Genomic DNA, 13,579 nt, shown 5'->3' with positions numbered 1-13,579 from the left:
TGAATGTCCCTTGCATTTCACCTATTAATAGGTTTCCTTATACCTTTAGAGGAATCCATCATTGAAGAAACCCTTTCTCATAAAGTTATTGTAGTGGGTCAATCATCCTTTTTTCTTTTCGAGTATAGATTGCATTCAATTCTATGCATTCAACATGGAATGTTAAGAAGTTATAGTTTGACAATTTCACTCCACTTGCAAATACCTTTTTGAAACAAATTCAAAGGCATCTTAGGATTCTTGAAACTAGTAGTAAATCTATCCACCAAGATCTCACTCTAAATCCAAATAAGTTCTAGTGATGTACCATCTCCATGATTGTTCACCATCTTATTGAGGTACAATAATTTAGAGATTCTTCTAAGCATTAGTAATGTAATGGGCAATTGAAGAAGCTTTGGTATGTATCAAGTGGCCTTTTTGTAAAACAAAATATGCATCTCAAGTTGCTCCAATGACTACCAAGAAGTTTGGCAGTATAGATCTAATGATGCATCATGATTACTCATGATTGTTAGAGCTAACTCTTTCATAAAGTTCAAGCAAAACCTTTGAGCTTTGTGAAACATTGATTCTAATTTTGCTTCACTTGTCTCCTTTCCAAGAGTAGGTTGATCCACGAAATAACATGCCGATTATGCTTCTTTCTAAAGATTAAATGAAATGCTTGAATATTTAAACCTTTTGATACCAACAACTTTTAGAAAAGAGGGATCTTGGTGCTTGCAATTATCACCATAGGTGTAATTATATGCTAGCTTATCACCAACTTTTCTAGTTAAATGTGAAGGGAATGCAATCCACTTTTGCATCTTGGACTTAAAAGTCTTTTAGAGAGAGCTTCTCCAAATTTGCATCTCTAATCATAAATCTTCACCTTTTCTAAGCTATGCCCTTGATTATAAGGACTTAGGTTTTCACTCTTGACATTAGAAGTGGAAGAAATGGAACCATGCAAGTCCTCTTTTTTATTTTCTTTTAAAACATTTTTATGGGTATTATTGAGCGAAATATCTAGCTTCCTAATGCAAATAGCATGCAATTTAAAATGGCAAGAACTTATAAACAATAGTACATCATGAACTCAACATTCTTGGCATTGAGGAATCATGCACAAGTTGCTTCACTAATTTTGGGAAAATTTCTATGCCAAAAAATTCTTATGGAGTACAATGTATGGTTCATTACTTTATTGGAAATCTAAAACTTCGTTAGTTCCTTTAGCCTTGAAAATTTAAAGCATTCATGACTTAATTAGAAGATGATGGAAATATGTGACCATGAGACATAACACTACTTAGAAGAGATCTCTCATCATCCATAGTGACATCACATGCACATAATGTTAACAATCAACTCTTATACACAGTAGTCAGTAAAGAGTATTAACATCGATTGTACAACAATAGTAGTATAGCTACGTAGACAATAACAGTATTTACAACAAAAACAAGACCAAGTTTCTTAATAGACGAGACTAGACATTGATGTAATGGAAAATGTACCTTTTGTAAGCCTATAAAGGCATACTCTCTATGAATTAACTTGCTTTTGTATTTCCTCTCCATTATGGCATGCATATGGTGGCACCCTCCCTTAGTGCCAATACAAACTAGATGCTCAAAATGAATAACATCACTAGGGGAGAAGCCATATATTAAAAATAAAATATGCACAAATTCATTTCAAAATCCAACAAAGCAAGATAGAATTCAATCTCTTTCTACACTTGACCTAATAAAGTAAATTGATTGCTATGGGCCTAGCAAGTTGTATTAAACCACTTAGAAATCTCATCTTTTATGGGCACTCAATCGGTAAAGAAAAATGGGCTAGTAGTAGCAAATTCAAAAATGTCTAGATCACAAAAATTTCATAGAAAGAGCAAGACAAGCTTTAATGAATCCTCTTACAACTATCAACTAGAGCTTCCCTATTGGTGGTTGAAAGCTTGTGTATCTCAAAGGCCATCGTCTTGAAGAAAATTTGAGGTTCACAATGTCTCTCTTTAACATGTGCTACAAATGAATCTAAATCCATGTCCCCATCTCTAGAGGCTTACTCAAGCTTGGAACACTAGAACCCTCAAGGGCATGAGATTCCCTTGCATTTGTCTCTTTGCACGCATGAAATTAAGCAATACCTCATGCACCATAACTAATCATAACAACAAGTATGATGATTTCTTAACTAAGTTTGAACTAGAATCAAAACCATGAAATTAGGCTTGCTTCCTCATTTGTACGTTGAGATGATACTTCACATGGCAATGCACTAACATTGATGATTAATAATAAGAACCTACTACACATACATGCACATTGAGGGTTCATCAGGCTGATGCACATCTAATATTTTTTTTGTGTGTTCCACCATTAACATGTCTAGAAATTTAGAATATATATCCTTTAGTTACTATTATTGTGAGAAATGATGGATCAATAAAGGTTTGCAAAAAAAAAAAGAAGAAGATTGATTTGTCTTAATGTCTCTAAACACAAAAAATAGCTCTAATGGATTGTCAAATAGGTTGGATAGTAATTGAGTTACTCGATAAAGGTTTCCAAAAAACTGACTATCTTTTTTGCCTCAATGTACTAAACACAAAAAGTCCTTATAGCTAGAATGAATTGTCGAAAAGGTTGCATAGTAATTAGAGTCATTGAACTTGCAAGACTAACACCAAAAGTTTCATGAGAAATCACAAGATAGATGAGATATTTGCAAAGTTAATGGATACCTAAAAATCAGATATCTACAACATAAGCTTGCTTAAAATTTGTTGTCATCTATAATAAAGCAAACACAATTTCAATGTAAGCAACAAGTAGCTAGACATCAATATAGAGGGTCATTAGTCTAGAAGAGCACAAAACTAGTAGTTGCAATGAAACATGAGAAGATGAACCCTATTAGCTACAAATACATGCCTGACTCAAACTAGGAGTAGAATGGAGTCTATTACAAATATGAAGCATAGAAAATGTCCATAAAGTCCCTTCCTATCTTGAATTCAAGAGCAAAAAATTCATTTTAAACAATAGTTGTGTCAATTTTTGCTTTGTAGTTAGAGGCTAGCATTGGTCCCAACCCTAAATAACAATAGCATTTCATTAGTTCCAATCCTAAATAACAAGAAAATTTCATAGTATTGGGGTCCCAAACCTAAAAAGTATTTAGAATGCTACAAAACGCATGCTTCCTTAGATGGATGCATGAAAATGCTTCTTGATTCTAGTACACTAACAAATTGCTTAGTATGAGCTAGAAAAGAGGACAGATACTATTGTCACAATATAATATTTTTTTATTGGCATGTCTCAATAGGATTAGGTTAACATGGACATCTTCTGACAAGAAATGATTATGCAAACATGAAATGTTCTTGTTATTTAGGATTGGGCCAATACTATGAAATGTTCTCACTATTGTTGGATACTTATCCCCTACACTAATGTTTTGTTGCTTGGGCATTATGTCCCCTGGAATTGTTGAATGCATTGCTTTTAAAGCTTAAAAAAGGGTATGTATACTTTTATTGTAGAGATGCTAAAGAATATGACCAAGAGTGCACTTTGGCATGTAAAATGTTGACATGACAGATTGCTAAGTGAACACCCCCAAAATTGCACAAGTTCAAAAAATTAGGAGCACATCATTTAGGACACTAACATATTCTCAATGACATTGACCTAATGTACACAACTAGAAATTAGAACTCACCAACGGTCAAGGTCGTCAAGGTCTAGACCTAAAACAATGCTAAAAACATAAACTACATTGTATTCTAAATGGTTAGGAATAAGTGCAAGGTTTCAAACACATGATGCCAATTTTATAGTTGAGTCTCTTGAACGGCTCATTAATTTTCACATATAGTAGCAATAGTTTCCAACTTGGGAAATGTTCATTCAAATCTTACTCTTTCAAATTTCCAAATCTAGTGTCACATGGCAAGGTTTTAACAAAAGCTTCATAGGCTTACTAGACTGAGTCCTTTTCACTTTTTACAATAAATTACTTTTGAGGTGTAGGTAGAGGGAGTTCAAGTTTTTGAAAGGGTTGGGGTAAAAGGCCTTTGGGCCCATGTACACCATGACCGCCTATTCTTTATTCATATATAATATGATAGTGCAATAAGGCTATCAGTTCAGTTGGATAGTACCTACATTGTGTGTGCTCTTCTCTCCCGCATCTTCCTATTCTTCTTCTCCACTGCCATTGCATCCCCTTCAACTGGTATCGGAGCTTTGGATCAGAGCTTGATCGTGGAGCTTGGCCTGGCATTACTTCAGCCCGGATTGAAGACCTAGAGCTTGGAGCTTCAATGCCAGCCATACCTTCTTCCCCCCGAGGTAAGATTTCATCTCTTGCCTCTCCCGGGTCCTCATAGGCTCTTTGCAGGTGTTCCTTGGCTTCATTGGGCACCTTGTATGCCCCCATTTCCCCCCTTATCCTCAGCATAACTAGTAGGCCCTACAATAGCAGCTAACGTTTTTTTGTGCCTAGTTCAAAATCTGGCTCAAAAATCCCATTTTTTCTCATATCTCGAGCATTCGGAACCCGATTTAGGCAAGGTAAGAGTCTAACTTGGGGTTTTGGCATGCTCCGGACGCAATGGTGATGCCAGATCTACCAAATTCTGATCATAGAATGTTCTCCAATAGATCTGAGTTGATTTACATCAAGAAAATGTCATGCTCTTAGCTTATGTGATGCTCCCAAGGCTTGGTATTTGATGCCCAAATGATTTAGGGATGTTTGCCTAATGTTTTGATATGCTTTGGGACTTGGTTTGAGCTTCCATAGCTCGATTTATGCAGGGATTTATTGCTGTACATTGTTTGGGCAACAAGGTTTTATCAGGGATGGCTTGTGCATAATGCTGTTTGTTAACATTCGAGTGTCCTGTTGGATGTATTGATGGTTGGTTATCATGGTTTATGCACGGATATGCTATTTGAGAGCTATTGAGCCTTGATTTGGATGTGGACACTTCATTCTTGGTTGGGATTTATGCTACCTTGGTTGACATGTTATTTTATCTCCAGTTTGGTTATGCTTATGGTTTATGGGTGCTCCCGACTACCTGGGATGATATGTTGATGTATTTGGATGATGCTACTTTGATGTTTATGCTCCCGGATGCTTCTTGAGCAAAGAGTAGAGCTCAATTCTTGGTTCACTGTCATTTTCTTTACAGTTGACATTTCACTTGACAAGGTTTATGCCCCGTGCTACCCATTATAGAACTGATGTGATGTGGATGCTTTTGGGTTCGGTTGTAGTATGGCAGATGTTTGGAGTTGAATCAACTTGCATTGAAGAATTTTGTTGAGCAGTTTGCATTTGGTTGGCTTATCACTTATGCAGCTTGGATGCTATTTGGCCCTTAATGCCTCGATTATGGATATTGGATTTACTTCGATGCAGATACATGTTTTGAGCAGTGCTTGCTCCATTGTCTTGGAAGTTGGTTATTGAGATTTCATTGCTCATTGATGCTTGGTTCTTTGCGGGTTACTCCTTGATCACTAGACTTCTTGATAGTGCTTGCGTTTAGCAGTTGGCTTTGTTGCTTCTGTGTTGCCTAGCTTCTATGCTAGTTGAGTTGCTTTTGCCCATACAGGTTAGAGAGCAGTTGCTCTTGATGCTTACCCGGCTATGCACTTTGTCTATTGTCATGTACTTTACAGAGCCACTTATTTGGATGTTGTTGTATAGATACTTAGGCTTCTCCTAGAGCTTGGATGCTATTATGTGGTCTGTGTACTACAAAGTCATGTTTGCCATTATGGTTATGGGCCGATTTCATGGCTGAATAACATATGCTCTTATGACAGATGTCTTATGCTTTACCGTACTGTGGTTGGTTATGTCATGCAGTTGGCTAGGACTCTTCTTCATGTGGGATCTTTTGCATCCTTGGTTGATGCCTTTATGTCCTCCAGCCTATTGAGGTTTCATGAGCCTTTGCAGCATGCTTCTATCACTGATGTACTTGCAGATGATTGTCTTTATGAGCAGGTTCAATCCATTGGGATAGCCCTCGATTGCTTGAGCTTTGTGGATGCTATGGATAGCCCTATTCATGATGACTTGGATTCCTTGTCTTCTACAGGTTCTTCTACTTCAGATGTTGCTTGCTTCCATTGTGGGAAGCTTGGGCATGTTCAAAGGAAATGATTTAGACGAATTAGAGAGCAGTAGAGATAGAGACAGACTCGACATGAGTAGAGAGTCATAGATACAACAGATGCAACATGTGTTACCACTCTTACTAGTGGTGAGATACATGCAGTTACCCATCATGATGCAGTTGAGCATGTACTCTTGTCATCTTGTTTCCCTACAGCTTACTTCCTTAGTGAGATCAGACCTATGCGTTTGATTGGATTTTGGACTCTATGGCATCTTGTCATGTTACCCCTCATAGAGCATGGTTCTCTTCTTACACGGAGGTTGATGGATGTATTGATTTGGGCCTTGAGCAATCTTATGCTATTGTTGGTATAGGGGATATATACCTAGCTTTGCTTAATGGGACTTCTCTTATACTCAGGGATGTTTTACATGTTCCCATGCTCAATAAGAGCTTGATTTCTGTCAGTCAGTTGCATAATGTAGAATATACTATTTCTCTTCAGGATAGGTCATGGAAGATCTGTCGTGGTTGCTTGGTTTTGGCTAGAGGTTCTAGAGTTGGTTCTCATTATCTAGTGCACGTCTCTCATGTGGGAGATTCTATGGTTGTAGTTATTCGGATACCACATGCATTGTTATGGCATTATTGCCTAGGCCATATGCACCATAGAGAGATGGAGATCTTGTCTCGTTCAGACTCATTGCTGCCTCCTATGTCACTTACATATCTTGATGCTTGCCTTGATTGTGCTATTGGTCCTTGCAGAGCCCCCTTGGCTCATGGCAATCGTACGAGGCATGCTCCTCTAGATCTTGTCCATTGTGCAATATATGGACCTATGTCTTCCCAGCCACTTGGTGGAGCATTGTACTTTGTCCCACTGTGTTTGGGATTTTCCCTTGGTGTAGATTGAGGATGCTGCAGTTACGCTTGACATGATAATGGATTCTGCTGGTAGTAGGCATAGGTGCTTACAGATGGATTATGAGAGTCATAATCTCTCTCCCAACTTTCGGACCTCTTGTTAGCAGTATGGCATTGATTTCTTGTGCCCATGGTATTATGGGATTGCTCATGGCATGTGCCTGACCTTAGAGGCAAAGGTTGCTTCTATGCTTACCACAGCTGGGTTGTCTTATGGCTTTTGGGCTGAGGCCCTTATGACGGCAGTCTATTTGGTTAACAGGATGCCGTACTTGACCTTGGATCGTATTACACCCTATGAGGCATGGAGTGGCATGCAGCCCTCTTATGATTACTTGAGGATGTTTGGTTGCCAGGCATCTATACGTATGCCACATGAGCCAATGTCACGTAGATGTATCCTCCTTGGTTATGGAGATGGTGACTTTAAGGCCTATAGATTATGGGATTTGGATGCCCAGCAGGTCATATGCAACTGTCACGCTGTCTTCTATGTAACGTAGACACCTCTCAAGCCTCTTGATGAGCGTTCAGTACGCTTTATGGCTGATTTTACAGCAGCTACAGTGCCATTATAGTAAGCTATTTATGCTGAAAATGAGGCACTTATTGGCCCAGATGACATAGCTATGCATAGCAGTCAAGGTCAGGATGTTGGTGGTAAGTTGCTAAACCCCTTGCAGGTTCATGAGAGCCATTTTCTTGTAGATTTGCAAGATGGACAACCTATGTCAGTCTTCTGCTTCGCTGAGGCCACATGTAGTCTTGAGACCCCGTTGGACGAGTGTTCGGAATGTTGGCTCTCTTTCAGTGATTGACTCTGGAGAGTTTGACTACTCTTCAATGTCTTGTATGCGCCATGCTAATGCTATGCGTGACTTTGATGCTTTCAATCGTGCACTGATGAGTTGTGCTTGCTTCATGAGAAGCATACTTGGATTGCTCCATTGTATGGAGCTGCGAAATCGCTTATCTCCTAGATGTCATGGACTCGGGGATGCTTGAATCTTCTTCTGCAGAGGTTCCCGACACTTCTTGCATATCTCGCTTTCCGATTGGGCATTGGGTGAGATGTCATGATTCCTCACCTTGTCTTTTTTTTTTTCTTTCCTTTGTTTTCACTCCCCAGCCACATTGGCCTTTTAGTGGGAGGTTGTTGGGGTAAAAGGCCTTTGGCCCTGCCCATGTACAGTGTGACTGCCCATTCTTTATTCATATATAATATAATAGTGCAATAAGGCTGTCAGTTTAGTTGGACAACACCTACATTGTGTGTGCTCTTCTCTCCCACATCTTCCTCTTCTCCTTCTCCACTACCATTGCATCCCCTTCAGAAAGGGTGGGAATAACTAGCCAATGTTACCATTAAGCCTAATAAAGGCCATTAAGGGCCATAAGTTCCCATTAAAAACAAAATTTAAGGACTCGGCCATTTGGCCATTCGGCCCATATGTACTCGGCCCACTCAGCCTTAGACAGACTGAGTCTAGGATGCAAACCTTTGCAATTCAGATCACTTGGGCCGAATGTGAATTTAGGCAAAATTGGCATCCCCAGACCACCCTCACAAACCCGGACCCAAGCCCCGACGAACCTCCAAAAACCTTACAAATGAGTTAAATGGCTTCTAGATGTGAAAAATAGAAGAAATGGTAACCTAACGACTCAAAATTGACCATTCTAACCCGTTAGCTGTTTGCTCCCACTTAGTGTCCCAAATTGAGCTACAGACCCTAATTACACCTTGACCAAGCTAGGAGACACGGTAGTGACCCTAATTAGCCCTTGAAAGCGGCCAGGAGTCGCGGTCAAAGTTGTGTTTGGCCAAAACCGGAATGAGGAGAGAGCGAGAGCTACATTGTTCATCTTGTAGTCACACGTCACACTGTTTTTGACACTTGAAGTGCACTTGAAAGCTAAAAGCCTAATTTTCCACCACACACGAAAAAGAGCACCATACACACATTGAGCACACATTAGTTGAGGGTTGTTTGCAATAAGAAGGAACACACCAAGACATAATAAGCGGAATGAACCCACTAATAGGAGACAACCCTCAGACTTAGATGGGTGACTTAGAGCTCCACGACCACCAGTAGGACCACGAGATTGTAGGCTCAGGAGCATAGAAGGACTGACACCATTGGAGATGCATCACTACTAGACTTAATCAACCTGATCAATAGCCTAGTAGAGCAAGAAGCCACTAACATGTCAAGATCTAGCTCCATTGTGAGAATGACCAACTTGACTTGGAAGATTTCCTAGTTGATATCCAACAGATGGTTAATAGATATGACTTACAAACCATGATGGAGCACCATGGTAGGCCGGCTAAGGACATCATAGCAGATCTCGAGGAGGAGAGGAGATTAGCACGATAAGCACTACAATGCATAGCAATGTACAACCATGAGCATCGGGCTAGGAAATTGTAGCAAGACAGAGAAATGCGGGAAGTCTAATGCGTTTTAGAGCTAGCCAATAGGAATCGGACAGAACCTAACGTAGAAAGGGAGAGAACACTAGAGGAAGACTTGATGCTGAGTGAGCTTCTCACGAAGAAGTGGTTCATAGGCAATACGGCCTCAGAGCAGAGCGTAGCAACCCTATCAACCTCGTTGCTCGTAGGGTTAGGAATCAATCAAGGTTCCAAAAGCTAATCAAAGATCCACACAGCAATCGCAAAGCAATTAGAAAAATACCAATTGGATAACTTTGTAGAGTAGTTTGAGAAAGTCCACGAGGCCAATGGCCTCATGGATCTTGCCCAACGCTCACAAGCCTTTGGCCTTTGCCTCCTAGGTGACAAGGGTAGGACATGGTACACCAGCTTAGATGCGGCAGAATAGAATAACTTCAACAACCTCAAGGATCTCTTCATCAAGAGGTTCTCTGGTATTTCGACAATCTCATAGTACAACTAATGAACGTCAAGCAAAAGGATAAGGAGAACATTAGGGATTTTGTTAGCTACATGTGGAGCCTCTTTAAGAGAATCCCATCTAACGAATGACCCACCGAAACAATGGTCTCCACAATGTTTTATAAGCATGATTTACAATGAGGAACTCTACAAGGCCTTAGCAAGCAACTCGAGCTTGCAGAGAGATGTACTAGCTAGGGTTTTCAAAGAGGCCATACGAGTGGACAACCAACTCAAGGAGAGTGAAGGAGCTCAAACCAAGATAATGTTAATCCTAGATCATCAAGGAAAGCCACGACATCTAGCAAATGGTCAGTCATCCTAAGCATCCAAGACAAAGAGAGAAGTGTTAACCAGAGCTAAGAGCTAGGTAGAGATGAAGTTGGAGCTAGCTAGACTGCAAGAGATGGTGACGAGACCTACACAGTAGAAACATCCACTTCAAAGACTATGGAAAAGGGGAGTGCCAAGGTCGAGGAGTACCCCAACCCAAAGCGCCAGCTTGAAGCCATAGATAAGGTCAAGAAGTGGGTGAGAGAAGCCCAAGAGCACTTGAAGGATGCTGAGCCCATCCTAGAAGATGAAATCAATGAGCTCTCTAGTGTGAGCACACCAGTTTCACCTACACAACTGAAGTCAAGAGATGCACCTTCACCTCAAGCATTACTACATAAACAAAGCTTACATGCCATGGGCCAGCAAACTAGCCAGGGCCATTGGCCAAGAAGCACAGAATTAGGAGGGAAGCAAGTAGCTAACAACCTTCTTACGACACTAGTGACAACCCCTATGACTTTGTGCTTAGGAGACCTACTTAGGCAACTCTCAACCTTGTGGAAAGAGTTGAAGCAGTGGGTGGAAGGACCAATCGAGCAAGGGGCAGTTGACTTACATGACCATGACACAGTGACTTAGATACCTAGCTTGACGCTGCACTTAGTGCCTAAGTCCTTACATGTTAATAATTTCTGGGAAGGCACATAGATTCATGTAGTCTTGCCGTTCTTAGCACTAGGAGATGCTACGAGAAAAGGGATTGTGGACAAGTGAGCTAGTGTCAAGGTACTTAGCCACATAGTGCTCCAAACTTGGGGTTAACCTATGTGTTAGAACGCTAGGTTTAATGTCACATAGGCCAATGGGATGAAAGTTAGGCCATTCAGAGTGTTGAAGAATTGACATTGAAGATCGTAGGAGTCAAGTTTTCAGTGGACTTCATCGTCATGAAGGGAGTGGACTAAGATGTCTTGCTAAGCTGACCTTGGATGCAGAACGCATGAGTTATAGAAGACTAGGGCAATGATTTGATCTTCTTGAGCAACCAAACAGAAGCAGTGAGGCTAGAGATGGACACCTAGAAGATAATGCCAAAGTCTACTTGAACGCCATCTTTATTATGCTAAAAGGTGATGCTCAAGTTAGGAAATCTTATGGGATGCTAATGAGATATATACCTAGCCTTGAGGATGAGCAAGATTGGATGCACGTGCTAGCCACCATCGATCTGCCATTCTCGAACAATGAGGAGAAATATGAGCAAGATGTTAAGACTGTTGGTGAGCCCACGAATAAGCCCTTGGTACCATTATACATGATGGATGGAAGCTCTTATAGCTGGCCCACTCGTATCATGTTCCATGTCCGGAACAACAGGCTAAAGCTCCACAGGATCTTAGAGTAGTTGATGGACAAGCTAGCTGGAAACCTAGCTGCTAACGTTAAACCCCTCAAGGATCTCATGGACGAACCCAAGTGGAAGTGGACCAAGGTACATGATCTGAACCTAATGTACAATTGGGCCTTATTCACATACGAGAAAGAAGAGGAGCATAGAAACCTAGGAGATGATGAGGAGTCAGATGAGGACAATTTAGATGATGAGTACAAAGACTATTGTTTCCTCAGTGAAGAGAATGAAGAAGAGATGGACACAATAGAGTATGACACTGATGGACATGTGATTGAGCAAATACAAGTAGATTCCAAACCACGAAAGGGGAATACCTTTAAAATTGAGAGAGGAATCATGCTAATGGAGTGCGATCGCACGTGGTTGGAACACTTAGGGGCAATTGATTACGAATGAGCAGGGCTCACCCAACTAAGCACCGCATCGCTATTTAGAATGGAATCACCTTTAGAGCTACGACCACTAGGAGAGACTCCCTGTTCTAGTGAAGATGGAGAGTTCGATTTTGGGTCGAAAGTAAGCTTAGATAGAAATCCTGAAATGCCTTAACCACCTAAGACCAAACGCACCAAGGGGAACCTACCAGTCCACCTAAGGCAACACAGAGGGTTGAGGAAGGAGAGAAAGAGACAACCTAGGGAGTTGAAAGCTGAGGAGCAAAAAAAACTGCAAGATCTACCAAAGTGATTCATGAAATTCAAGAAGGGTGATAGAGTAGTGATCTTACTAGGTGCCAAGAGACAAGGACAAGCAAACAAACCCATAGAAGGGCCTGCCAAAGTCAAGGAGGTTGACCTGGATAGGGAAGGGGAGAAGCCCCGACTTGTCTTCATAGTTGACGACTTGATGAAGTAGGAAGAAGCAAATCTCATTGCACTCCTACGAGAGTACATAGATACGTTCGCTTGGTCCCTCAATGATGTAAAAGGACTAGATCCAAGTGTAGTGACTAATAATATTTCCATGACACTAGACGCAACGCCAATCAAGTAGTGACCATATCCGATGAATCTCAAGCATTCTCATGTGTAGTCAAGGAGGAGATAGACAAGCTATTAAGAGTTGGATTCATGTATGAAATTGAGCACATGGACTGGGTTGTTCCCATTGTAATTGTCCTAAAGAAAAATGGGAAAATCAAAGTGTGCATCAATTATAAGAAATTCAATGCTACTATGTAGAGAGACAACTATCCACTATCGTACACTGAGCATATGCTCAAGAGAGTGGTTGGCAAAGAAGCTAACAATTTTCTAGATGACTTCTCAAGTTACAATCAGATACAAGTGCATCCTGACGCTTGATTGCATTTGCTACCAAGTGGAGCATCTTTGCTTATAGAGTCATGCCCTTTGGATTGACAAATGCACCAGCCATGTTCCAATGCCTCATGTGTGCCATCTTCAAGGACATGCTTAAGCAAGAGCTAGAAGTGTTCGTTGACAATCTATGTGTTCACTCAAGTTGGAGGGAACACCTAGACAAACTCAGTGCAGTCTTTTCATGATGTAGATTGTATCATCTCTCATTGAACCCCCTTAAGTGCCAATTTTGTGTGAGACATGGATGCATCCTAGGGTACGTGGTGTCCAAGAATGACATTTCCACTGACTTAGAGAGAAGGTTTGGCCATGGTGTTTGCTATGAAGAAATTCTGGCATTATCTTTTAGCTACGCCTTTCACTTTCTTTGTAGACTATTAGGCTCTACTGCTGCATCTCATGAATAAACCTTGCACTACTAGATGCATAGCCAGATGGCTACTACTTCTACTAGAATTTAACTTCTCCATGGTTGTACACAAGGGGAAGTAGCACTACATGGTTGATCACACGTCGCAGATACCCACCCATGGGAGAATCCATTGGATAGGGTATCATAGATGACCTACTAG

This window comes from Lygodium microphyllum, chromosome 1 (assembly GCF_053477565.2).
Source record: "Lygodium microphyllum isolate KBCC chromosome 1, Lygodium_microphyllum_v1.1.10, whole genome shotgun sequence".
In the NCBI taxonomy this organism is placed as follows: Eukaryota; Viridiplantae; Streptophyta; class Polypodiopsida; order Schizaeales; family Lygodiaceae; genus Lygodium; species Lygodium microphyllum.
Note: the sequence above shows the minus strand (reverse complement) of the source record.